The sequence below is a fragment of the Gymnoscopelus braueri genome (genome assembly GCF_963280865.1).
Source record: "Gymnoscopelus braueri genome assembly, chromosome: 19".
Taxonomy (NCBI): Eukaryota; Metazoa; Chordata; class Actinopteri; order Myctophiformes; family Myctophidae; genus Gymnoscopelus; species Gymnoscopelus braueri.
This window is the reverse complement of record NC_137621.1, coordinates 40,462,805-40,488,947: the sequence shown is the minus strand read 5'-3', so window position 1 is coordinate 40,488,947 and position 26,143 is coordinate 40,462,805. Positions and strand designations below refer to the sequence as shown.

Sequence of the window (26,143 nt, the reverse complement as noted above, 5' to 3'; positions counted from 1 at the left end):
TGATTCTCCTCGCCCATGTTCCCATCACACAAGGCTATGGTAGCAATTTTTCACTCGCACATTACTTCTCTATATAAGTGAAGACTGTAATTAGATACAGCTCATTTTATGAAAACCTGCCGTATTAATTTCAATGTATTAATTTCTTCTTGGAGTGTGGCCAGTCACTCCTTTTCACTTAAAGGGATAGTTCACCCCAAAAATATATTTTTTGTCGCATTCCTAAGCCAATAATTTGATGACCAGCAGGACCGGTAGGCAGCGGTTCCGGTAGGAGACACAAAGGAGACTCTTTGTGTCTCCTACAGGAACCGCTGCCGGTCATCAAATTATTGGCTTAGGAATGCGAAAAAAAACGGGGAAAAAAATCCATGAATTCAAGTCTCCATGGGGTGACTACACGATAGAAAAAAAGTCCTTTTGGGGGTGAACTATCCCTTTAAGCCCCTATGTAGTGAAAATATCTGATCTACAAGCTCACAATGAGTCATGATGCGTTGTGAACTTGTACATCAGGTCTTTTTTGCTAAATCGACCATTTCTGACAATGAAATGTGCTCATCAAATGACAAGCCCAAGATAGGGAGGGACGCCAGATTGAAAGTGGTTATGGACGAAACAAGCGTTTCAGCAAGGCAAACAGCCACTCGCCCTGGTCTGATCTCATAAAAGCCCCCCCCCAAAAAAGGGATGTTTAGCCATGTTTTGGCCACTGAATGGTCTCCATTGTCAGAGGGGCAGACTGGGCAGGGTCAGAGGTCATCCAACTGCCTGCACCCCACAAAGCCTGTCACTGTCTGCTGGCTGGGTGCCAGCTCCATCACAATGCCCACTGACTGACTCATGACAGCTTCATCATCTTAACCCGTTCCATCCGGGAACGCATTCACTGTCATTTTAGATTTATTTGGCTACTCAAAAATAGCAGATCTACAAGTAGTAGATCTGCTGTTTTTGAAAAATCGTGAACATTTGTGCAAATCTTTGAATATATATTCTATGTCTTCTAAACCCCAACTGTTTTTGAAAAACCTTCTGTTGCTATATCAGTGGTTCTCAAACGTTTTCATGTGAAGGACCCCCAAAATGATATGTATTTGGCCACGGACCCCCATCTCAAAATATTTGGTTCCAGGGACCCCCCAGAAGCAAAGATTTGAGTTAAAAAAATATATATATATATTCAAAGATTTGCACATATTTTCACGACTTAGCAAAAATAGCAGATATACAAGTTCATAACGCGGCACTCGGTGCCGCGCTATGAACTTGTATATCTGCTATTTTGAACAGCCCCGGAATGAATGAGTTAACCAATGATGTCATGCCTTGATCTTTGGTCACGGTCAATCCATGACTTCAGGGTTTTGAATATATCTGAATGAATAAAGTCTCACAGTGCATGTCAGGCCGAAAATCTGGTGATATACCCGGCTTTGTCAAGAGACGCTTGGTTGCACGAATGCACGGTACTGGGAAAGCGAGACGACAGAGAGACAGATATATACGTATTATCGTCTCTGTCGGGTGGAAACCTCATATGTCCAAAACCTTTCAGGATTCAAATTAGAAAATAGCAGGATCTGGATCTGCTACTTTTTTATGCTTTTGTCATGTGGCGCTGTAGTATGATCAAGTAGGACACGAAAAAGATAATAGGTTTCTGCCTAACAGCAATATCAAATGGATATGGGACAACTATCGATATGTACATACTAGTCCATATCTAACCAACAATATCACTTTATATTTTTCATAATGATTTCATATTTGTTTATAGGGACTTTGAGTTAACCAGGTTGGACGCCGTCTTCCACTCCTGACATCACACAGCAACTCAGATTCAGCGGTTCAAACACCTTTTATAAAACATATTCATTGTTTATGAGAATGTCAAACTGTAACATGAGAACTATTATTTTATTTCTTCCTTTCACGTTATTTGAATAGACAGCATTTAAAATGATCTGTTACCCTGCCTTCAATGGAAGAAAGAGGAAGAGAGGAGACAAACGTCAAAAACAGAGGGAAATGGGGTTGCAATATTTCTCGAATGTAAAAAACAATGTATGGTTTAGATATTACAGTTGTTCTTAAACTGGCAAACGTGGGGTCCCCTCTCCACAGATTGCGCCTTCAGCTGTGCGGCAGACATTACAATTCATCATTGTTTCTTTTTACTGCCACCAAAAAAAAAAGGAACACGCTTGAATAATACAAATGTTTTCGGGGAGAGATTTTAAGGAGGGAGCTCTTTTCTTTTTCGCTTGACCAGTAAGTGAACCCTAGAACGTAGTCCTCCGTCTGAGCTGTTCCATGTGCAAGAATGTCCTTTCTTTAAGTCCATTCAAAACACATTAAATCAAGGCTTTCACACCCCTCAAAAGTAATGCACTTGTCCATTTATGGTGGGGGGCATGTAGGAAAGTTTAAGCCAAATAAAAAGAAATAATAAAACACTGTAGTTGCGGTGGTACTTCAGCAGGCTATCTCCCCGCGCGCCCGACGCCCGTCCCAGTCATCGTCATGGAAACATCTGGGAGTCATCGGTTCTACTTAAGGAGGCCCCCTGTGAACAGGTGTGCGTCTGCGTCCGTGACCTTATGACCCGTCTCTTGACCCTTGACCCCTTGTTATGGGTGGAGGCCACTTTGATCCCGGTAACCTCTGTGTATGCAGGCTGAACAGTCCCAATGCGATCCATCTGCAAAGCCAAGGTCAAATGACCTTGGGATGACGGCGCCAGGGGACAGATATGTGCGTTTACGTAGACTCTGCTGAGGGGGCATGTTTGATGTTTGCTGCAGACAGAATGATAGGCTCTTTTTGTGACAAAACAGAGCAAAGCTGCCGTTCCACTTTTGATAAAGATAACTACTGTACAGTATCTGCTCTGTCCAAGGACGCTAGCATGATGGGACGCGCGTGAACGTCAGAATATGCAGAGACTGCCTATGTAAACAACACACAACCCTGTCACAGCAAAGATAGCGGCTGACAACGGCTTCTAAAGTCAGCATAAAAAAAGCTGTTTGGTCTGTGCTCAAAAGACTTTTATCACAAACTAGAGGAAGTTAACAGATTGCCTAAAAATAGCCCACTGATACTGTTCTCAAAGCAGCTTTTACTTGTTGTTGCCTGACCAAAATGGAACCAACCAACCAACTTACCCCATGAGGTGCTGAAAGAATGACGAGATACTTTTTTTTCTTTTTTGGGGGCTTTTATGCCTTTATCTATAAGACAGTAGGCTGACAGGATATGGGGAGAAAGATGGGGAGTGACACGCAGCAAAGGTCGTCGGGATCGGGACTCGAACCCGTGACACGCTGTCAGGCTATATTGAACCTAAGTGCCTGGACCACTACGCCAGCGGTCCGGGCCACAAGATACTTTTTTATACTCACTTATAATTCCTTTTTTAAATTCTTAACCACGTCCCTTAGCGTCCCTATTCTGGGCATGTCATAAATCCTAATAGGCCAACATTCGATAAAAACAGGCGAACAACCAGCGAAAATAGCCGACGTACAAGCTCAAGACAAGTCACTACTGATGTACAAGGAAGTATGTATAGGGCTTAAGTGGTTAATGGACACACTGTGATGTTTATGGTCAGAAGCTGAGTCGGGAGCTGCAGCGCACAGAGGAGCATCTCGTGCTCTCGAGGGACGGCGGAATCAAAAACAAACATAAGACTTCCTGTTTATCTCTGCAGTATGGACAGAACGGCCTGTTCTGAAACGCCACGCAGGCGTCCAACCACAACACAGCCTCTTCTTAACACTTTATCAAAGTATTTGTCTAATATGGCATATACGTCTGTCGGCTGGAAACCTATTATGTCCAAAACCGTTACTTTTTAGGATGCAAATTCAAAAACAACAAAAGTAGCAGACCGACAAGCTCGAAACGCGTCGCTTCGTGCCGCGTTTCGAGCTTGTAGATCTGCTACTTATGATGCATTTGTGTGACGCTGTAGTATGGTCAAGTAGGGCGTTCATTTACAAAGTTCAAGTTAAAAGTTAAAATATGGAGATAAGAGGTTTCTGCCCAACAGAGACGATATGCTGTATATATGGAACTGAGACTGTGTACCAGAGGTTTGTGACACAGTCTCACGGGCAAAAAATACAGTTAATCATCTCACTAATATCACCATTACGTGCGTGCTCTGCTAAAAACGCGCCGCGCCCCATTTAAGCGTCACACTCAGCAGTTTTGGCGACGGCACTTCAAAAAGGGCGCTCCCTCCCTCCTTCCCTCCCTGGCAAGAAGACGCGCAAAGTTATCTATCCGCACAGGAACCAAAACACTCCCTCTTATCCTCGAAACTCCGGCCGCCCTCTGACCTCCTCCTGCCGTTACTCAGGCGCACGTGCCTTGTGTTCCTCCCAAATGCTGAGAGAGAGAGTGTGTCCAGAGACTAGAGGTCCACTTATAAGGACTGGAGATGGGGTGAAGGGGGGTGGCGTGTGGTGGGGGTGTTGATTTACTAGCGCCTCAAGTATCTAGCATCCTGCCCATCCCATCCCCACCCCCCCGGCTGAGAAGAGGTCCCTAAAATGTATATTGCTACTCGAGGGCAGGGTGACTTTTCTGGCTTAACTGTGGGGAGGTGGGGGTGGAGGGTGGTGGGGTCACACGTAGAGGAGCTGTCCAAAGACGGCAGGGTGATATTGATGTCGATGTCATTGTCCGCTGGGTCGAGACGCTCCCTCTCGGGTCAACAGGCGACGCCTGGACTAGGTCTGCCAAGATAGCTATCGAGACAAGTACGTGTACACAAACCCCGAAACGACGGATTGTACACACAGTGAAATCTTCAGTGTTGTTGATCTGACTCGGAGCGTGTGCGCAAATGTAACCAAATGGACCCGCAAGGGTCCATTTGGTTACATTTGCACACGCTCCGAGTTACAAATCGGTAAATTTACCGTGTATTGATTGACACAAACCCCTGTCATTTGAGCCGTCATTGCCTTTACTATGTCACAGACAGAGAAAAATGGATCCATTAAAACTGCTGGACTTCTGCAGACTTATCTACTCTTACCTCCCGCTCCACCACTCAAACAGTATACACCGATACGCTTATGTAAACGTTGTTATGCAAATGATGTAAATAAATGAAATGGCACCCATAAGAGGATTATGATGAATCACTTGTACTGTAATTATACTTGTGTGCGCATATGTGGGGGGTAATGAGCAAGGGTGAAAAGTGTAAAGCCCATCTGTACTGTATGTTCTCACTCCATAATAGTGTGTGCGTGTACAGTGTGTGTGTGTGTGTGTGTGTGTGTGTGTGTGTGTGTGTGTGTGTGTGTGTGTGTGTGTGTGTGTGTGTGTGTGTGTGTGTGTGTGTGTGTGTGTATGCCTATAAACACGTGTGGAGAGGTGTTGGGGAGTGGAGGGTGAACAGTTATTGCCAGGGGGGGGGAACTCCTTGTGCACAGATTACTCCTCCTGACTGAGTAGCGTACGCAGTGGCGTTGATTAAAGCCAGCTGGGCCCGGCGTGGTAGACGCACGCCGCGGCCGGGTGCACCACGCGCCCCGCCCTCTCTTGAAATCAATCTGTCTTCTTGAATGTCATGTTGGGAAAATAGGAAAGCGTGCACACCGGTAAAACACACAATGACAATAACTTATTCCCCCATCATCGTGGGAACGCATACAAAACCGGTTCATTGTTGCGCGTTTGCCATAATTTGACACCAACCAATTTGACACCGACGCGGTCTACTATTGTATACCGTTGTTCTGTAATGACGGTGCTTGTTATTGTTTTTATTGCCTTTGTATTTGCTGTATAGGACAGTACTTTCCTTACTCTGTTGACCCTGTGGATCTCTAAACTGCTGTACCATCTACAAGGGCTGCACAATCTATGGTTTCAGCATCAACATTACAATGTATGTGTGCAATAGTAACATTGCAAAAAAGGATAGAGCCACGGTACATTGATCCAGTCAGTCACTTTGTTTCATGACTAATCTGGAAGAATCTGGAAGAACAGTATAGTCTATCTGATAAATAATGATTTAACGACTTCTTGGTTACTGGTGTTGCGCTCACATTCTGTGTGTGTCATAATTGAGTCTACAATCCCCCTAATCATTGCTAGACTGATAAACTCTTTCCAACTGGAGATACTGAAGATCGGATATTAGCATAATTATTGTCTCTGTCGGGTGGAAACCTCATATGTCCAAAACTGTTACTTTTCAGGATTCAAATTCAAAAGCATAAAAAGTAGATCTACAAGCTCAAAAAACATGAAAAGTTTGAATATGGAGCGACTGTTTGCCGACAGCCACAATATATTAGGAGGAAATGCGTAATTTCTTCTCATATTGCAATACATATTGCAATGCAATAACAAAAACGTTGCAGAAGTTATTTATTTTTATTTTTATATTGTTCAACCCTACGCTGTACGCAAACAATGTTTCATATCATTGAGGCAGCTGAGGCTTATGTCCTCATAGACAGATTGTCCTCTTGAGGGTGTGAGTGCTTGCCTGCTTGGTGGTGAGAGAACGCTACGGCTAATCAGTTGGAATCGCTCCGCATGTGCGCTCTGCTATGACAAACACAAGTGGAGGGGAATAAACATTTTTCTGTTCTCCTATCAGTGATTTCACTGCAAAACTGTTTTACCACCATCTAGTCCAGTAATAGAGAGGGGGGGGGCAATCCATAGAGATGTGCACACACAGACACAAACCAAATACAGTACATATGATTGCAAACTGCAATGGACCGTGACTTCCAGCATGACCTCCAAAGAGGTGAATCAAACTGTTTATCCTCGGGGGAAATTCTAACAGTGCAGCCATGTGTAGCATCCAACTAGAATGATCAAAGCCCAAACTATAGACATTGACCGGGGATTCACTATAGACTACTTTTAATGCCATGCAGATGGTTCCTTATCAGAGCATTAAAAGCAGAAATCGTCTCTGTCGGGTGGAAACCTCAAATGTCCAAAACTGCTACTTTTCAGGTTTAAAATTCAAGATTAAAAAACAGCTAAAGTAGCAGATCTACAAACTGAAAACGCGTTGCTTCGCGCCGCGTTTCGAGACACGTTTCGAGACGTGTTTCGAGCTTGTGGATCTGCAACTTTTTATGCTTTTGTGTGACGCTGTAGTATGATCAAGTAGGGCGTTAATTTACGAAAAAAAAAAAAAGTTAGAGCGTGGAGATAAGCGGTTTATGCTCGACACCAACAAAATATTAGTTGCCCTGGAATGTGTCTGCGGGCAAAAAGGATAAAACATTTGATATAGCAGCACGATAAACGGTTGTCCCGTTTCACACTGGCCTCTGCAAGACAAAAACCTGCTTCGGAAAGAAAGAAGAAAAATAACCTCGACCCTCGCTGCTCGAATCTGGGTTAATCACATCTGCCCTGGCTGCGTCCAATCAACACACATTGTTACGATTACACGCTATTTAAGTTAAATGGGCAGGTCGAGTGTTGAGCCTAGAATTGTTGTCCCGTCGCACGCTGCTCCCAAAAATGTGGGTCAGCACTTTATTTTTTTTTCCTAAACCTCCTTTTCCTCTCGCTGCGTCTTGGTTTCCTCTGCAGAACAATGAGTCGGGGCATTTCTTTCCCCAAGACTCCGGGATCGGAGCTTTTACTGCACTGGGCATTGTTGTGACTTGACTGACCATACTGGTCATTGTGGTGCACTCACACAGCGTGAGCTCCGTGACCCCCACGACCTCTGGGAAGAGGACAAAACTCTATGACCCTTCTTGATCGCTCTCTGTGGAGAACATTCATTAAGGTGGCATTTACAGTCATTTCCATAATCATGTGGATCGATTGGGATTTGGGATGAGCCGACACACCACGCTGGATGGGAACCGCATCCGGTGTGAATAGCCTGCTGTTGCGTTGAGTGCGAGACGAACCACCTCTGCACAGTCAAATCCTCAGGGTTCATTATCCATTTCGTCTCTTTCGGGTGGACACCTTGTGTCCAAAACGGTTGCTTTTCAGGATACAAATTCAAAAATAGCAAAAGTAGCAGATCGACAAGCTCGAAACGCGCCACTTCCCGCTGTGTTTCGAGCTTGTGGATCTGCTACTTTTGATGCTTTTATGTGACACTGTAGTATGATCAAGTAGGGCGTTATTTTACAATAAAGTTAGAATATGGAGATAAGAGGTTCCTACCCGACAGCGACGATTTGTAACTTGCAATGTACAGGAAACCTTCGATTTTCAACCTCAATCCCATTGTTCTGACATGCGGAGATCAATACGAAAGAACGTGCATCAAAAAATGCCATTGGAAAAATCAACAAAGTTTCCCTTTAAATTAACGCTGAGGATTTTACTCCAAAATTGGCTTACTCAGCATTGGCCTAGTGCTCTAGTTTCACCGGGGACAATGGGGGAAGTAGAGAAACGGAGCCAAAACGGTCGGTGTGTGTCTGTGTGTCTGCGACTGTTAAAAATCCTTTAAGAGGGTTCACACAACCCCGCGGCTAAAATTAGACTTACTAGTGAAATTACCTGCAATTTATAGATGGACCGAAGGCAAAGAAGACGGTTATTAGAAGTGAATTATATTGACCAAAAAATTTATGACCGGCGTCTACTTGAAATAGCCTACTACATTTTACTGACCGGATTTACTGTACTATTAATGGAGCAAACACACATCACTAACAGTCCATGTTTGACAGGTTGGCACTCTAATATACACAGCAGTATACAGACTTACACTCAGACTGCACACACACAGTAAAATATTCAGTGTTCATTTATCAATTTGTAACTCAGAGTGTTTATAAATGTTACTGAATGGACAGACACACTCTCAGAGACCGACTAACACACTGCTTCTCAAAGTGGAGTCCAGGGGACCCTCAGGCCTCAGGCCTCATTAAAAAGTTTGACAACCATTGGACTAACACTCAGCAGTTTGCAGTACACCAGACTCACACAGGTTTGCATTACTATACTTGTGAGCACATCAACATCTTAGGACAGCGATTTTATGATTGCCATTTCTTCTTACACATTTTGCCATTTTTATCCGTAAGCCTGAAGCCGTAAAATAGCAGATGTTGTACAAGCTCACAAGTTGTGAGCTTATAGATCAGCTATTTTCCGGTGCATGACACTGGCACGCAACTATGTAGAAATGATGTTTAACTCCAACACACACACACACACACACACACACACACACACACACACACACACACACCTCTCTTTCCTCAGCACGTTGACAGAACATCAGGAAGACAGGGTGTATGTGGGTGAGTGTGTAAACTACACCAGTCTGTCCATGCACAACACGTTTGCGTTCTTCCTAACTCTAACTTTTTGAGTATTTAAAAAGGTGCAGTAAGTGATATTGTTTCGTTAAAATGTGTTAAATAGCTCTATATAGTGATAGTACTCATTGCTATAGATAGAGTGTTTGTTCAGTAACAGGGTCTTCCCCGTCTCTAGTCTTTAGTAAACAGAAAACACATTTTCAGGTCGGGATACCATATTTTATCCAATCAGGAGAGAGAATTTGGAGCGATGATACAAAATAATTGAGAAGACAAAATTGGAAGTGGAACAATATACTGTAAATTAAAAGCTGATAAATGGGTACTGTACTCTTTCCTGATTGCATGAAATTGGCAACCCACCTGAACATTTATTTTCTGTTTATCAAAGAGCTGGAGTGATGGGGAGACCCCACTAAAACACACGTCTGGGGACCCCCAGGGGTCCTCGGAGGGGTTCCAGGGAGTTTGTGCCGCGCTGCAAGCTTGTACATCTGCTATTTTTGAACATTTTTGAGAAATCTTCAAAGTGTTACATTTTTCTCTCTTCTGGGGACCCCGGCACAAAACATTTTCAGATGGGGGTCCGCGGCCAAATGTATATCAAAGTTTGAGAACCACTGCCCTAGTATAGCAACAGAGATTTGACCTAAAAACCTTTTGTTTTAACGAAACCGTATCACTGAACACTACCTTTAAAGCTCTAATCCAGTGGTGCTCAACCTCGTCTGGATCGGGGGCCCACTTGAAAATCTCAAAAGCGTTCTCGGCCCACCCATCTGTGCATATATCGGCTGCCGTGTTAAGTGGTCAGATTTTCAAGTGGGCCCTGATCCAGAAAAGGTTGAGTCTCTCTCTCTCCCTTCCTCATTCTTGCAGAAGAAAGAAATAACGGTGGTTTGTTGAAACCTCAGAGACCTTGCTTAGCCCTGACTGAAAAAGGTGGAAAATGGACAGAACAGAAAAAGAAGCGAAAAAAGAAGGAAAAAAAAGAGGACTTCCATGGAGCTCAGCAGCTCAGCAGCACAGTGGCGCGCCGCGGGAACGCCGTCCGCAGGTTCAGAGATAAAAGAATGTGCGAGATTTCCTGCCTCGCGGCACAGCGCTCCCCAAACATCGCCTGGTTTATGTACTTGCGGCCCGTCGTCACGGCAACCTGGCAGCCAATCCTGAGCCTAAGGACCAGACTGCTGGTGAGAGGAGTGAGTGAGAGAAGCAAGCTCAGGCTATAAAAAAAACCCTGTGTGTGTATGGTATGCTTGTAGCAAATCATACATACGCGCCACGTTTCGAGCTTGTGGATCTTTTGTGTGACGCTGTAGTATGATTAACTTACAAAAAAAACACAAAGTTAGAATATGGACAGGAGGTTTCTGCCCGACAGCAACGATATATATAAAAACTGTATGGAATTCAGTAGCAATCATAAGAACTGTAAAAGCAGGCTACATGATTTGGTACACAGTACATGCTGTCATTACATTTTTAGAACGTTCATGTTCAGCGTAACCACATATTGATGGCCCGGTGCCAGCAGGACAGAAAAGTTGCCGGCAGAAACCTCATGTTTCTCCATATTCTAACTTTTTGTGTTTTATCATAAATTAACGCCCTACTTGATCATACTACAGCGCACAAAAGCATCAAAAGTAGCAGATCCACAAGCTCGAAACGCGGCACGAAGCGACGCGTTTCGAGCTTGTAGATCTGCTACTTTTGAATATGAATCCTGAAAAGTTACGGTTTTGGACATATGAGGTTCCCACCCGACAGAGACGATACATAGGTTATCCCTCTAATTTGATACGTAGAATTCCCTTGGTATAGTAGTAGGCACACGACAACTGGGTTAGGGGATCAAATATAGAAGAAAGGGATTTACTTGCAGCCACAACAACACGTATTCCTTTCATATCTAAAAAATAAACGTGCAGTAGTAGCCTGGATCACTCTGCTAGTTAATTGTGCATTTAAGGGATTTGTTTGTCAGCGAGACGAGTGTGTGTGTGTGTGTGTGTGTGTGTGTGTGTGTGTGTGTGTGTGTGTGTGTGTGTGTGTGTGTCTGTGTGTGTGTGTGAGGGGGGGCGGTCTATATAGTGGCACTAATGTCTCCATCAGGGGCCCACTCTGCCCGTCTAATGCCTATAATCCCCCCCCCCCACACACACACACACACACACACACACACAATCATGACTGCTACTAGACATGGTCATGGGCACAGTCAGTCTAGTTGGGTAGAGTCACACTGCTATGGCCCCTTTTTTCCCCTCTTTCTGTCATTTCTTCCGTCTGGGCCTCCCCTGTACGCACACACACACACACACACACACACACACACACACACACACACTCACGATCTCTCTTCTCATACTACATGGCAGAGCTAATCCCCATGGCTGCTGGACAAGACCCCAGCAGCAGGGGGTAGGGCATGGGGTAGTAGGGGGAGGAAGTGTGGACTAGAGGGGTGGTTGGACTTCAAAAAACCTCCACGTCCGACAAGGACCACTGCCCGAAGAGATATGGCTCCGATACTGCATGAGGGGGAAAAAATGTGCAAATAGCTTGGAGCCATTATCCTGGGAGAGACAGAGAGGATCTATCTCTTTCTGCAGTAGCTTAAACAGTGCTGTTCTGGCTTTAAGCTGTTCCTGTACGGATGTAACAGTCAGATGGTTTGGCCCGCAGACCAGTGGCTTATGGGTTATCTCTCCATCACAATCATCGCTGACAGGACAGGCCTTTCAACACATGTGCAACGCACGCATACAGCACACAAACACAAATGCTGTATTTGTTTTGCCTTTATCTGCATTTCTCGCGATCGATATGGAAAAGCAAAAGGTCCCCTGGGCACCACTTATAGCTGCTTTGGACATCCAAGTCCACTATGACAAAGCCCAGTTCAGTTCTTTACAGTTAGTACGTCCACAAAACAAACGAACAAGATTCATAAATGGGAATGAACACACAGGAAATACCATGCATCATAGAACCATCTGGCATAATTTGCGACGGTGCTTAAAAAATGAAAGGAAACTACACCCCATTTACTTTTCAGCCATGTAATCTGTAACAAACACACAGAAACCACCCAGTACAAACACATTATGCATGGATATTGTCTTTCCCAAGCTCTCTACAATACATAGGGACCTCCAGTCCACACACACACACACACACCAAAAATAACCTGCTCTCTCTATCAGTTGCTAGGACCCTGTCGAGTCATTCGATTGTCTTCGCTAGGCTTCTGCTATTTTGTTTACCTCCACCAGCTTCCTGGACACTGATGGCAAGATCTGATTCGGGGGGTTTATAATACAACGAGCGGAACCAACAGCAAAACAGCGCACAGCTCAAGAGAGGACACACTGGCAGCCCAGGCATGTCGGCATCTAGATGGGAAACGGCGGGGGGGGGGTGGGGGGGTGAGCGGGGGATGGGGACTGGCAGTTTCCTAGGGAACGACACCAACAGGTCACAAGACTGACAGTGGATATTTAACAGGAGGGAAGCAGCTGGAGTGTTTATCGAAGGATCTCAATGGACTCAGGACATTTCCTTCCCCCTCCTCCCTTCATCTGTAAAGTAATGGTAGAGTAGAGGGCTGCAGCGATGATGACGTCGGACGAACCTGCTGTAGATGACGGTGGTTCTCAAAGTGGGGTCCCCCCTAGGGGTCCTTGAGGGGGTTCCAGAGGGAGGGGTCCCCAGTTAAATTTAGTTAATACAGCATCACAATCCTTTTGACCCCCTATATCCTAACCCTATTGTATACGTTGGCTATTTTTGAACACTTAAAGGGTTAATTTTTTGAGTATTTTCTGTAGGAAATACTTACCATTAATGTAGTGGTTGAAAAGGTATTAATTGATTGCCCGAGTCCCGTGGTCAGAGTTATGGTCCGGTTCTGATGAATATGAAGTAGTTCCGGTAGATTAGTAGATTTGGTGGGGGCCGCTCATTAAAAATAAATGAATTTTAAAAAATAGCGTCATTTGTATTGTTGACCTATTTCTACCATATAGAGCAGGTTTCGTTCAATTTCGACCCCTCTGTCACATGGTACTATTTTTTGTGTCATATATTTTGTGCGTGAGTAGGCTGCCGCGGCGCAATGATTCTGGACACAAACATTAGTACCATGTGACAGAGGGGTCGAAATTGAACGAAACCTGCTCTATATGGTAGAAATAGGTCAACAATACAAATGACGCTAGTTCTTTAAATTAATGTATTTTTAATATATATATATATATATATATATATATATATATAGGATTTTTTTTAACACAAATGTTCTCTTCTGGGGTACCTGGAACAAAACATTTCCAGATGGAGGTCCGTGGCCAAAACCTATTTGAGGGTCCTTGGCATGAAAAAGAGAACCACTGGTAGGCCTATATGAGACACACACACTCGTGTTTTCACATCAGTATGGATGAAGGAGAGCAAATGTGATCATCATCACATCAAGTGCAGCTCTACTTGGTTCCCTTACAACTTTGGCATTTAGCAGATGCACTCATCCAAAGTGACTTAAGTGTTTAATAAAGGCAAATAATCACATAAAGAGTGCAGAGATAAGTGTGTTGGGCCTCGAAGAAGACTAGGATACCACGTGCACAATTAGCCTAGCATCTGCCTAAACAAAATGCTATGTAAATAATAGTCTGTTACATTAGAAACTATACCAGGTAGCCAATGAAGCTAGCGTCTTCAGACCTATGGGGCACCGTTTAGGGATGCATTCTGAAGTGGTTTGGCCACAGGGGGTTTGTATTGGAAGGATTAGTAAGAGTGTTAATTTAAACACTTAAACCCTATACTTAGTTGACCGCAGCCCCCCCCCCCTGGACTCAATACTAGGGCCCCTCCTGTTTTCAAATCTATTCACTGGAAATAGCTGATCTACAAGTCCTCCAGGGCTCTGTATTAGGGACCCTCCTGTTTTCCCTCTACACCCAAATCTATTTGCCGAAAATAGCTGATCTACAAGCTCGTACGAGCTTGTAGATCAGCTATTTTTTGCATTAAGTCCACCCCAGAATAGGGCGAACCACGGCTTCAAGTACTTAACTCTATAAGTCATTTTTTAATACTCTTGGAGTCAAGTTAACACTATAATTGTACGTGTATGAATTTTGCATCATTGGACAGTGCTCCATTGCTACCCACAGGGGGTGCAGCCTGGGATATGAGGACCCCGGAGCTCATGTGTGGCTCAGCCTCTCCAAGCCTCCAAGACCCCAGGGAAAAGCTAGTCCAGAGAGCGGGGGACTCTCACGGACGGTCCAGGAATTTTCCCACAATCTAACAAACAAACTAGAGCCACACAGGGCAGTGAAAAAAAAAGACCCCTGTCCACCCAAGACAGCAAGGGAGGGAAGCTACAAAAACACAAGCCAGAAACTATACATTACCCCAAAGTCTCTCAGGGAAAAAAATGACTGTCTCACAGTCAGTCTGAATTAACACCTTGGGAAAATATGATCTTGCGAGGGTTTCATGCAGCTTTATATCTGAAGCTGTTCAAGCAGGGAATCGTCATGCTTGAAGAATCTTTAACCTAAAGGGTAATCTATAAGTAACTTTCAAACACCCAGGCGACCAGGGTCAGCTTCCACCACATAAATTGGCCAAACCCTCACAGTTCATCGGTAAATGACCTCATTATGATAATCTGGTTTTACAGAATCCAGCACTGCAAATACCATCTGCTAGGCATTAAATGGGGCGTACGGCCACTGAGGACATCTGGATTGTTGGGGTTGAGGAGTTTGGGCTCATTTAGGGAGGATTTGTTCCTACCAAACTTGACAACTCAAGATAAAGCCCCACGGCCAGATAAACTACTGTAGACCCGAAGAGTTGTCGGCAATTTGACAATCCGGATCAAATCTCATCACTTCTCAAGCTGAGGAAATTCTCAGGGTGGGAATTGGGTTTTGTAGGAGGGGTCTTGGACACAACACAGCCACATGACTCCAGAACTTGGTTATGAATGCCTTGGGGTTCTCACCACGGCCCGTCAGGCTAATTGAATTCAAAGCACATAATGACAAGCTCTCTGTAAACAAAACCAATTTCCTGGAGGGTCACACTGGCAAGTGAACAACCTGAAATGTCAAAGGTCAGCTTGCACCACAGTGCACTATGTGTTGAGTCTGTCTTCAACAAAACACACTCTGACCTCTGAAATAGAGGACTGTGTCTATTATAGTCGACTGACACAATGTCTCTTCATTTTATTCAAAACAGCTTTGAGTACAGAGAGAGCAAAAAACCTTGTGTGACTTGATGTAAATACTTGGATGCACATGGATGATTATACATCCAATCCAGCCAAAAGTGGTTTATGGCTTCACATTTACAACCTTCTGATTCTGGATTTGCAGCCAGCGTTCAATCACGTAACTCGTCATCTTTAACCAGAATCAAGCTCCCCATAATTTTGTAGCGTGATCGATGTCTTTCAGCTGGATATCTAAAAGGTTACATCTTGAGAAAACGTGGCATGCGAGCCTCCTTTTGAGTGGATCGGCAACGAAAAAATCCTCCGACTTCCTTTTATAGAAGTAACCCCCCCCGAGTTGGACATCATGCTATTATAAATAAGAAGCTGGAATGCAGCAGGGGAAAAAAATAAACATCCAAACCACTCCGTTATCTACACCCAGCTGTGCAGTTAAAGGCCAGGCCTTGGAAGATGATGTCACGCAGCTATTGTGTTACTGTTGTACTAGCGTTCCTCTCAATGTTGTGTGGATACTAATCCACTTACCAAAAAGGTAAGCAAACTTCACTGAATGCTGACCCCGTATTAAGCCCAAACACAAGTAACTTGACCTGAATTCTGTCCCACCAAGCATGAAGTGCAACGATTGCCAACTGCCCGTCGGTGAAGGTATCATCTTTAAAATGTCAGTCGGCCAATGTGAATACCAGCCATGTTAGCGAGAATGTCAGGCAAATGACTGACATGAGGCAGAATATCAAAAGACAATACTATTATGGCCAGTGAATTCCACACAGTGGTCCACACATGAAGACCATGAAAATATCTAACCAGAAACCGCTCATTAGCCCTTAAAAAAAAAGCTTTCTCTACGGTTCCTCGATGCAATGTCTGGTAACTCAATGAGCCGACATGGAGGTGGTAAAGTGATGGCGGTAAAAACAGTCTCAGGACTAGGGCAGTGTTGCCAGATTTTGCGAGAGAAATAAGCAACCAGGTCTATGAAAACAAGCCCGAAGTCGCTTATAATAAGCAGGCATGGCAACACTGATGGCGGTGCAACAGTTTCAGGACTCGGGAGGAGGAAAAAGTGAGGAGAGAAATGTCTCCAGGTGGGATCACTGCCTTTTCGAGGTAATTTCAGAGGTAAAGTGAGTCGTGGCGTTTGTGGAGGTGGAGGGGAAACCTGCAGCACTGAACAGTAAAGGGGGTGGGGGGGGGGCTAGGCGGCTGACGCATTGGGGGTTTGATAAACGATTCCATATGTGCTCCAGATCCCTGGTGAAAGAGTTGCTTTGTGCTCAGCGAGGCAGCACGCGCACAGGTCCCGAGTGTAAACCCCTCACCCACCTCCCTCCCTCCCTTCCATCTACCGACAAAACCCTCCTGACCCTTCTCTCGGTAGCGCAGGGGTAATATTAGCCAGGCATGGGGTTCAGGAGGAGAGAGCGAGGGGCTGAGTGCGGGGCTCGTACGCACCCGCTCTCATTCTCGGCCTCCGTCCTAGTGCAGCCTGTTTTGACGGGAGCTAATTGCGTGTGACTGCATGGGAGACTGGGGGGGGGGGGGGACCGAAACAACTGTTTCATTGAGTCGGTGGAGCGGGGGTACAGACAGAGAGTAACCGGGGGGGAAGGTTGGGGAGGCAGGAGGAAGAGGTAGGAGGAGAGAAAGATTATGGAAAAGGGGGGTAGGATGCTGTCAGGGGCTGAAGACGTATTAGGATATTCTCAACCCCCATTACCCCCAGCGCTAAATCATTCTCCATGATGGGCAAATAATGCCAGAAGACATTTAAGAGGCAATCTGAGGCGAGCACCTGCTCCCCGCCGCGCCTCAGATATGATTGAAGAACCCACCGCCCAACAATCATGGACGCTTAGGCAAATGCAAAATAAAACAACACTGCACCGTGGCCACCACAAGCAGCTCCTCCCCGCACAGTCGGAACAATCGAGGGTGCAACCGAGACTCCAATTGCATCCCGATTTCAACCGGCAGCGGAAAACCTGCGAGCCTAATCAGGTAGCCAAGGCAGCAAACTACTGTTTCCAACAACACAGTGTTGGAGCTGACAGGCTGGTCTCGCTACAGTAGCGCTGCGTAACAATGACACATTGTAAGAGCGAGGCGGGAAACGGACGAAGAGAACCTGAGGCGTCTACTTGACAATTTACTATCCAGGGTTTATGAGTTTTTAATTAGCCGCCCTCTTGCACAAGTCTATTCTTTATACTTTGTGTGCGTGTGCGTGTGTGTGTGTGTGTGTGTGTGTGTGCATGTGTGTCTGACAGTGACACTTTCACTTTTCTTCTACGGCTGAGCTTGGAGAGGAAATTAAAGGAGAATTCCGGACAAATTAAGTGTTATCTTTGATGTCTCGTTACTCACCTACCGATGTGAAAAGTAGCGTTCTTTTTTTTCATATATTCCCCTGTCGTCATTTTTTAAACACCCTCCGTTGTTATAATGGGAGCGTGAGGGTTAGTGAAGTTCGTCTATTATAACCGACGCAATGTTATTTTTTTCTCTACTACGATTCATTGTAGAGTCTCATGATAGTCAAACATGCGCTGAAAATTCCTGCGAGCCTGCCGTTAATGGCGAACGATTTAACACTGGTTGCTTGTTTCCAGAATCTGGCAACACGAGTTGCCAGGTTCTGGAAGAAACAAGCAACCAGTGTTAAATCGTTCGCCATTGACGGCAGCCTCGCAGATAGTTTCAACGCATGTTTGACTATCATGAGACTCTACTATGAATACTAGTAGTGAAAAAAACAACTTTGCGTCGGTTATAATAGACGAATTTCACTAACCCTCACGCTCCCATTATAACAACGGAGGGTGTTTAAAAAATGACGACAGGGGAATATATGAAAAAAAAAAACGCTACTTTTCACATCGGTAGGTGAGTAACGAGACATCAAAGATAACACTTAATTTGTCCGGAATTCTCCTTTAAGACTATAGGGAGAGACTGAGCAGGAGGAAAGAGAGGAATAGGGGGAGGAGGAGAAGGAATATGGGTAGAGGAAGAATGTAAAGCGTCCACCAATGTTTTCTTTAATAGATCCCATTGGACAAGGAGATTTCCTCCTCAATGGTAGAGAATATGGCCCATGAGGTATGGTCTTTTGTAGAATCACAGCTTGCAGTTCAGCATACTTATAGTCTACCACACTTTAACTGTTCTCTTCTGGAAAGACAAGAGGAAGGGGTCAAACCTGGAAACATATTCCTTACTGGATGTAAGGCAGTGTTACCCAAACAATGGGTCGGGATGCATTTTTGGGTCACGGACCAATTTTAAATTTGGGTTGTGGCATGAATACCTCATTTCTATTACATTTGAGCTTGTAAATCGGTTATTTTCACGATTAAATAGGGCTTAAGTAGCTATAATTAACGTATTTTTGCAAGTTTTGGTCCTGTGGGGGCGGGGGAGACACCACATTTATCTCTTGAGGTATCGAGCTGAAATGTTTGGGAACCACTGGTGTAAGGTAACAGCCAACATTAAGATCATATCATCATGGCATTGCTTCACGGTTGGCCGAGACCCATTCCTGAAGCAGCGCCAGCCAGCCAGCCAGCCAGCCAGGGCTGCTGGGCACAAAGGGGGCATTCCTGCCACGCTGCGCTTCCTCTCCAACTCAGGTGTTTCACAGCAGCAGAGAACAGCTCCACTACTGTATGAGGGAAACAGACCGGAGACTGTTCCAGCTGCCCATCAGCAAGTTCTCTGTAACCAGTGGTTCTCAAACTTTTTCGTGTCATGGACCCCCCAAATTGATATGCATTTGGCCCCCATCTGAAAATGTTTTGTGCCAGGGACCCCCAGAAGTGAATATTTATGTTAAAAAAAATATCAAAAATTATAAGTTTTGCAAAACTTTTTCGATATTTTTTAAACAATTTAAAAAATAGCAGATGTACAAGCTTGCAGCGTGGCACGAAGTGACGCGCTGTGAGCTTGTAGATCTGCTGTTTTTGAATAGCCAACGTACAGTCAACTGTATTAACTACTTTTGCTGTTTACATTTCTGACAAATAAAGTATTCAATCAATCAATCTTTGACTTTGTACCACTACCATGCAAATTTAACAGCGGTAAGGGCAAAAGCACGTTATTATACTCTGCAGCTGTGTGGACTGGGCTTCCTAAAAGTCTTAAACCCATGGTCTCAAAGGAATTTTGATTTTAAATCTTCCCACAAAAGATAGCTGATTGATTGCAGGTGCAGGACCTATTCATAACTATGCCCTAATTGTATCTAGATATACCACTTTTATATATTACTGTTGCGTATTGAACCATCTTTGAAAAGGACCACAATGGAAATAAGCCTTCGAGCTTTTTTGTGTTTATCCTTTTGACTATTGTATTGTATATGCACGTGTTTTTTTACTTGTACTTGCGGATATGTCAATAAAGAAGTCAAACAGTTCTCTTATGGGAGGCCCTGGCACAAAATGCTTTCAAACGGAGGTCCGCGCGACCAGATATATCAATGTGGGGGTCCTGGACATGAAAAGGTTTGAAAACCACTGCTGTAGAGTGTACACTATACTATACTGTGGACCCCCCATTGCCAGGCTCCATGCTACAAATGACAATGCCATGCAGCTGCCCCTTAAAACATTCCGACCCTTCTTCTCAAGACAATCTATCATTTATCCATCATATTATCCCTGTAAAGACTCCATGAACCGCACACAACTGCCGAGGCAACCACCATCCTCATGGATTCAAGCTGGGGAGAGGAAAGGCTGAAAACCGAACAAAAGTTTCAATTTCCTGTTCTGTGCATTCATCTCCTCAGTTGTGACACGTACTTGTATGCAAAACTTTCCACAGGATAAATCCATCATAACGGCAAGCAGGTTATACATGCCATATTATATTCATAATGGCCAGGATACAGAGATCATTCATAATACAGTATGAATGATCAACCGTGTAATATATTATATTATGTGTATAGACCACAGAGCAGGCATTCAATACTCTTCTAGCTTAAACCGTAGCCAGTTATTATTGAATATTCATGCCCGTGAGTTTTATAACTCAGACTGTGAAATGTGGGCCTCATCGCAGGGCAGGGCGGGCAGCCAGGCATACTGTCCATGTCACACTGGAAAAAGAGGCCTTCTTTTTTTCTTCATCCTCAAATACTAAAAATACATCCATGCTGTTGTGTAGATAGACCCATATTGCATGCTGTGTAACTCTAGTACTCGAATGTAAAAATAAATGCAATGCCGTTTGTGTGTAGGCCCATATGGATGCTATGTAACTCTAGTACGCTAATGTGAAAATAAGTTTGCCTCCAAATGCAACTTGCACGCCACTGGGGGGGAAAAAAAGAGAAGAATCTATTAACTAATCCCACTGCCAACACTTTGACTTTCTTCAACATCTCCTCGACTGGATGAGGGGTTGGGGACAATTGTATGCATTTGTTGCATTAGTGCAACAAATGCAATACTGAGTATAGGGGTGTGCAACAGTTAATTCAACAAATTTAATGGATTATAGAAAATAATCGATTTTAATAAAATAATCTTAATAATAATAATAATAATAATAATAATATATTTTTTAAATACAGTAGAATAAATGGACCATAAAGTCCAATAGGGCTCTCTGCAACAGTTAACCACAACCTGATTAAAAACATTTCAAAAATGACAAATATATTATTACAAGCTAGCAACGTGATGAATCTGATGCGCTTCTCGATTATTCATGAATTTAAAAAAAAACTGTGTAGATATCAATAGTATAATAGCTAAGAAAATTATTGATAGTTGCAGCCCTAATACTGACTGAGTCTGGTGTAGGATTATACCCTCACAACTAATTACTCCCAGACGACTCTTGCTTCATGCCAGAGACGCTGCGTTGATACAGTAACCCCGGCATGCTGCCTGCCCGCCCGCCCGTCCGCCCACCACACAAAGAGTGAGTGGGCTGGAGCAACAACACACTCCGGCAGAGAGACTGGCGCAAGTTTTTAATGCGTGCGCTGTGGGAGCTCAGCGTGTTGGTGATGACTGAAGGGTAAAGAAGAAAGGCCAGCTGCTGGCGAACATCAGAGAAGGGAGTTTTATTAGGCGAGACCGGGACACTGCCATTTACTTGTAAGGCTAATTGATGAACTACAGGAAAAGCACAGCACAGCTCTGTGTGTCTGAGAGTTGTCTGCAATGATATAACAATTATAATTAGCCCCTATGTGACTAATATCGGTTCACTTCTAATAACAATAATAAAACTTAGCTCCCACTTCTTTGGGGTATTTTTGTCACTGTACATTTGCACATACGTGAAATTTGTCCTATGTATTTATTTACCCATCGTAACATTTAGGAGCAGGGGTTTCTATTAATACAGCACCCGGGGAGAAGTTAGGGGTTTCTGTGTGCCTGTTTGAATGATAGATCTTACTCCATGCATGCAACAGCCATGTAGCCTGGTCTGTAATGCATCTAATTTACATCTAACTGCAAGGTGCATGCCTAAAAACCATGCACTGTACCAGCATAACGACTGCCCTGTTGCACTATCATTGTGCATGATTGAGTGTGTCTGTTTACATCCAAGCGCACCACCCAAGCGCACGCAAGAGCCAACAGAAGGAAGGTGTGGGCTAAGCACCGCACCCGGCTCCGAGCAGCACACGCCACCGGCCCGCCTCGCCTCCGGCCGGGCCAGGTCCAAGCCTGCCACACCAGCTTCTCACCTTACTGCCGCGGCGGGCAGTGGCCAATGCCAAGCATAACATCTGGCCCCGGCGGAGCAAGTAAACCTCTGTCTCAGCGGCTGGTAGGAAACAATGGCCCTGTCTTTCCCCTGGCCAGCCCTCCCCACAGCTGGGCCAGGAGGAGTGGGCAGGAGCTAACCCAGGAGCCAGGGCAGAGAGGAACTTAAAGACACACCAAAGCCATGTGTGGGCATTCCATTACCTGGTAATGCACACGACAGCCACCCCTGAGCTGAGCAAGGCATCCACTTCCAGTCATACCTATAACCACACACACACACACACACACACACACACACACACACACACACACACACACACACACACACACACACACACACACACACACACACACACACACACACACACACACACACACACACACACACACACACACACACACACACACACACACACACACACACACACGTCTATGCAGCCAAAAAAGCCTACAGTCTCCGCTTTGTCAGCAGTAAACAGTAGTCAGCGGCGCAAGCCATAAAGAGAAGACCTCAGCCCAGTCACCTTGTTACTCTTGGACGTCAGACCTATTTTTCTTCCCCCCTTCCTTTCTCAAATACACAGGTAGGCCCAAACTGGTGGGACAGCTGCTTGAATTAAGCCCGAGAGCAAACAGGTGAATGCTGCCAATGTTTTCCCGTGTTTAAATTTAACATGCCGAGTCGACAAAGCCAAACGTGCAGAATGCTCAAAGCACATTAAAAGCTCAATGGATTTCACGAGGGATATGAAGCACGGCTATAGTGCAGGGCTTAATATTCTCAATTAATCTGTCTCTCGTTGCCCCAACAGAGGTCTCTCTGGAGTTTTGTGGGTGGGTGGCCCCTTGAAGCCTGTAAATCATGTGCATTTTACATGGTCACAAATTCCTTCAACAGCCTTTACAGTAGTGTGAGTAAACTGACAAATCCTTCAAAACCAACTTACTCTGAATAGGTTAGCCTGATTAAAGGGTGATTTCTATGTCAAAATGCATCCCAATCCCTTCACCCATCATCACAATTTCTCTTCTGTTACTACTTTTTGCTAAGTCTCTTCCAAACAGTTAAGTGTCACTGTGGCTTACTGGACGCTCCACGTACAATGTTGAGCCAGTAGACGGAACGCAGTTGATGGTTATAAGTACCTAATGGGCAAAGCTGTGTCGATGATCCCAGTTGATTTTGTACTCAGCGTGATGCCTTTGCCTGTAATGCCTCGGCAAAGGCCCAAAGCTCCCAGACAAGATGCCATGCACTAAAGCCAGATGTTGTCAGATTAAATACCTCATAACACCATAAGAGTGGAATAGTAATGTGCAGGCTTTAAAAAAATATATATGTCAAACAGCGGGTACATTCTGACTGTTCCACAAAAGTATGACATAGGAAAGGAACAAAAACCACAAAAATGGCAATTTAGGAAACAATTTTTAATCCATGTTGTGTGATTAGCCTAATTTCTGATGTTTGGATGGGAAACATGAGACCGGAGATCTGTTCTTTGTTACAAGGAGAAATATTTTGACATGCTGATGTTATGATGATGTAAAACACAACCTGAAGGCACACACGGGCCAAATTTGTCAAAACAGAGAGGATAGACCTGCCTGTCTGTCTGCCTGTCTGTCTGGATAAAGCTACAATGCTCTGTATTTTCCAGTGCTGTGATGACACTGGAGGGTCGCTGAGGTGATACAGTGCCCTCTATCTACGGCGACAGGAATAGCAACGTCTGCCCATTGATTTACCTAGTGAACATTGCGAGGTCATCAGTGCGTCTCTCTCAGTGGTGGAAAAAGTAACTACTTTTTTTTTACTTAAGTAAAAGTATCAATACCATCATGTAGAAATACTCTGTTACAAATAAAAGTTCAAAATTCTAAATTTACTTGAGTAAAAGTACAAAAGTATTGGCATCATAATGTACTTAAAGTACCAAAAGTAAAAGTAGTCATTATGCAGAATGTCCCATTTCAAGTTTTCAAAATGTATACAAATCTTTTGAAAATAGCAGATCTACAAGCTCAACGTGAGCTTGTAGATCTGCTATTTTCAAATAGCCGAAATATATATAGAGAGCATGAGTGGGTTAATGTATGTTTTGTAATAATAATCAAAATCTACAAAGTAAATAAAGCTGTCAAATATTTGTAGTGGAGTAAAAGTACAATATTTGCCTCTGAGATGTCATTGGAGTAGAAGTAAAAGTACTGAAAATTGGAAATACTCCATTAAAGTAAAACAAATACCTCAAAATTGTACTTAAGTACAGTACTTGAGTACATTTACTTAGTTACTTTACACCACTGCAGGTTGGATACAGTGCATTTTTTATCATGCAAGTCATCTTCGACCAATGATGATGGTAGACAGTAATGTCATTGTGAAAACAAGCTTCAGTCAATGTCATTGTGTTCATTGTAGGCATATTGAAGCCTGGAGTATCTGTGATCTCAGATAATAGTGAGCGAAACGCTTCAGAATTTAGCCCAAACGTATGTGTTCTGACTTGCAGTACGCATCTATATACGCGTGAAATAACAATTGATATAAGACACAATTGATTTTCCCGTTCAAATTAGGTGTCCCCACTCCCCACTGTGTCTTAATTAGCATGTTATGCTGGGAAAAAACAGCTGCAACTCCAACGTCCATCCCACCACACAGACAGCAAACCACATTATTCCCGTTCTTTGACATATTTCGATCACGTCGCACGAGTCAACGCAATCAAGTGACAGCGTAGCAGATAACCCATGATAATGCACGTTTCTGTTAGCGATCATTTGGCTTCAGTGTAAGCAATTGCAGTCGATGATGATGATGATGATTTCCCTTTAGCTTCCATGCGCACTGACTGACTGACTGACTGACTGACTGAGCACAAACCGAGAAGGCAAACATATTATTCATTTCTCACCAACACACAAAAAAAACGTGTAAAATAGCAAGACTTACCGACTTAGATTCGTCGCAGGGGCACACGATCACGCTTGGGTAATAATAAATCCCTTGACGCTGTCACTGTCAAAATGTATAGGAACACACACAAAAAAAAATCAAGCCTCGCAAGGTGCCACCAAACAGAGCGTCCGTCCTTTCAGTGTGTGTGTGTGTGTGTGTGTGTGTGTGTGTGTGTGTGTGTGTGTGTGTGTTGTCGGGCTGTAGCAGCAGCAGTGTGTGCAGTTCATTCAGCCTCTATATCTGCTGTACTGCTGCCTGTATAGTTGTCCACACAGTGAATGGCAGCAGCACTGTGTGAACCCACTGACAAGACGCTCAGAGCAGCAGCAGCAGCACCACGCCCCCCCCACCACCTTTATTTCTTTTAAAGGGACAGTATAATCTGTGGAAGCATTTTTTTTTGTTTATCTGCGGGAGACGGGCGATATATCATAACTCTATGGATGGACTGGAGGCGGGAGCCCAATCTACATTGTAAAATCTGTGTTCAAAATGGAACCAAATGGACCCGTAAGGGTCCATTTGTTTCCATTTGTACACTCTCTGAGTTACAGGATCCATTTGGTTCTTAAAGGAATAGTTTACCCCAAAAAAATACTTATTTTCTACCAATTACACAAATTTGACTCAAAGGCTCCTTTGAGTCTCCTACCGGATACTTTAGCATCTCCACCCGGTAATGAAATTATTGGCCATGAATTCGATGCTTCATGGGGTGTGTAATTGGCCAATTGATAGAAAATAAGATATTTTTTTGGGGGGGTGAACTACTTCTTTAACTATCTATGATTTAGCTGGGGACCCCCTGGAACCCGCTCACAGTACAGCAATCTGGAGAGATGGCAATTTATCT

The 26,143-nt window shown here is 44.2% G+C and overlaps 1 protein-coding gene across 1 annotated transcript in view; it reads right to left on the bottom strand.

Moving 5' to 3' along the window:
• Nucleotides 1-25,553, bottom strand: part of daam2 (dishevelled associated activator of morphogenesis 2) — a 145,684-nt gene extending 120,131 nt beyond the window's left edge. The window contains exon 1 of the mRNA XM_080413281.1: nucleotides 25,285-25,553. The gene's annotated coding sequence lies outside the window, so the exon portion shown is untranslated. The remainder of the gene's footprint in view (nucleotides 1-25,284) is intronic.
• Nucleotides 25,554-26,143: the final 590 nt, after the last annotated feature.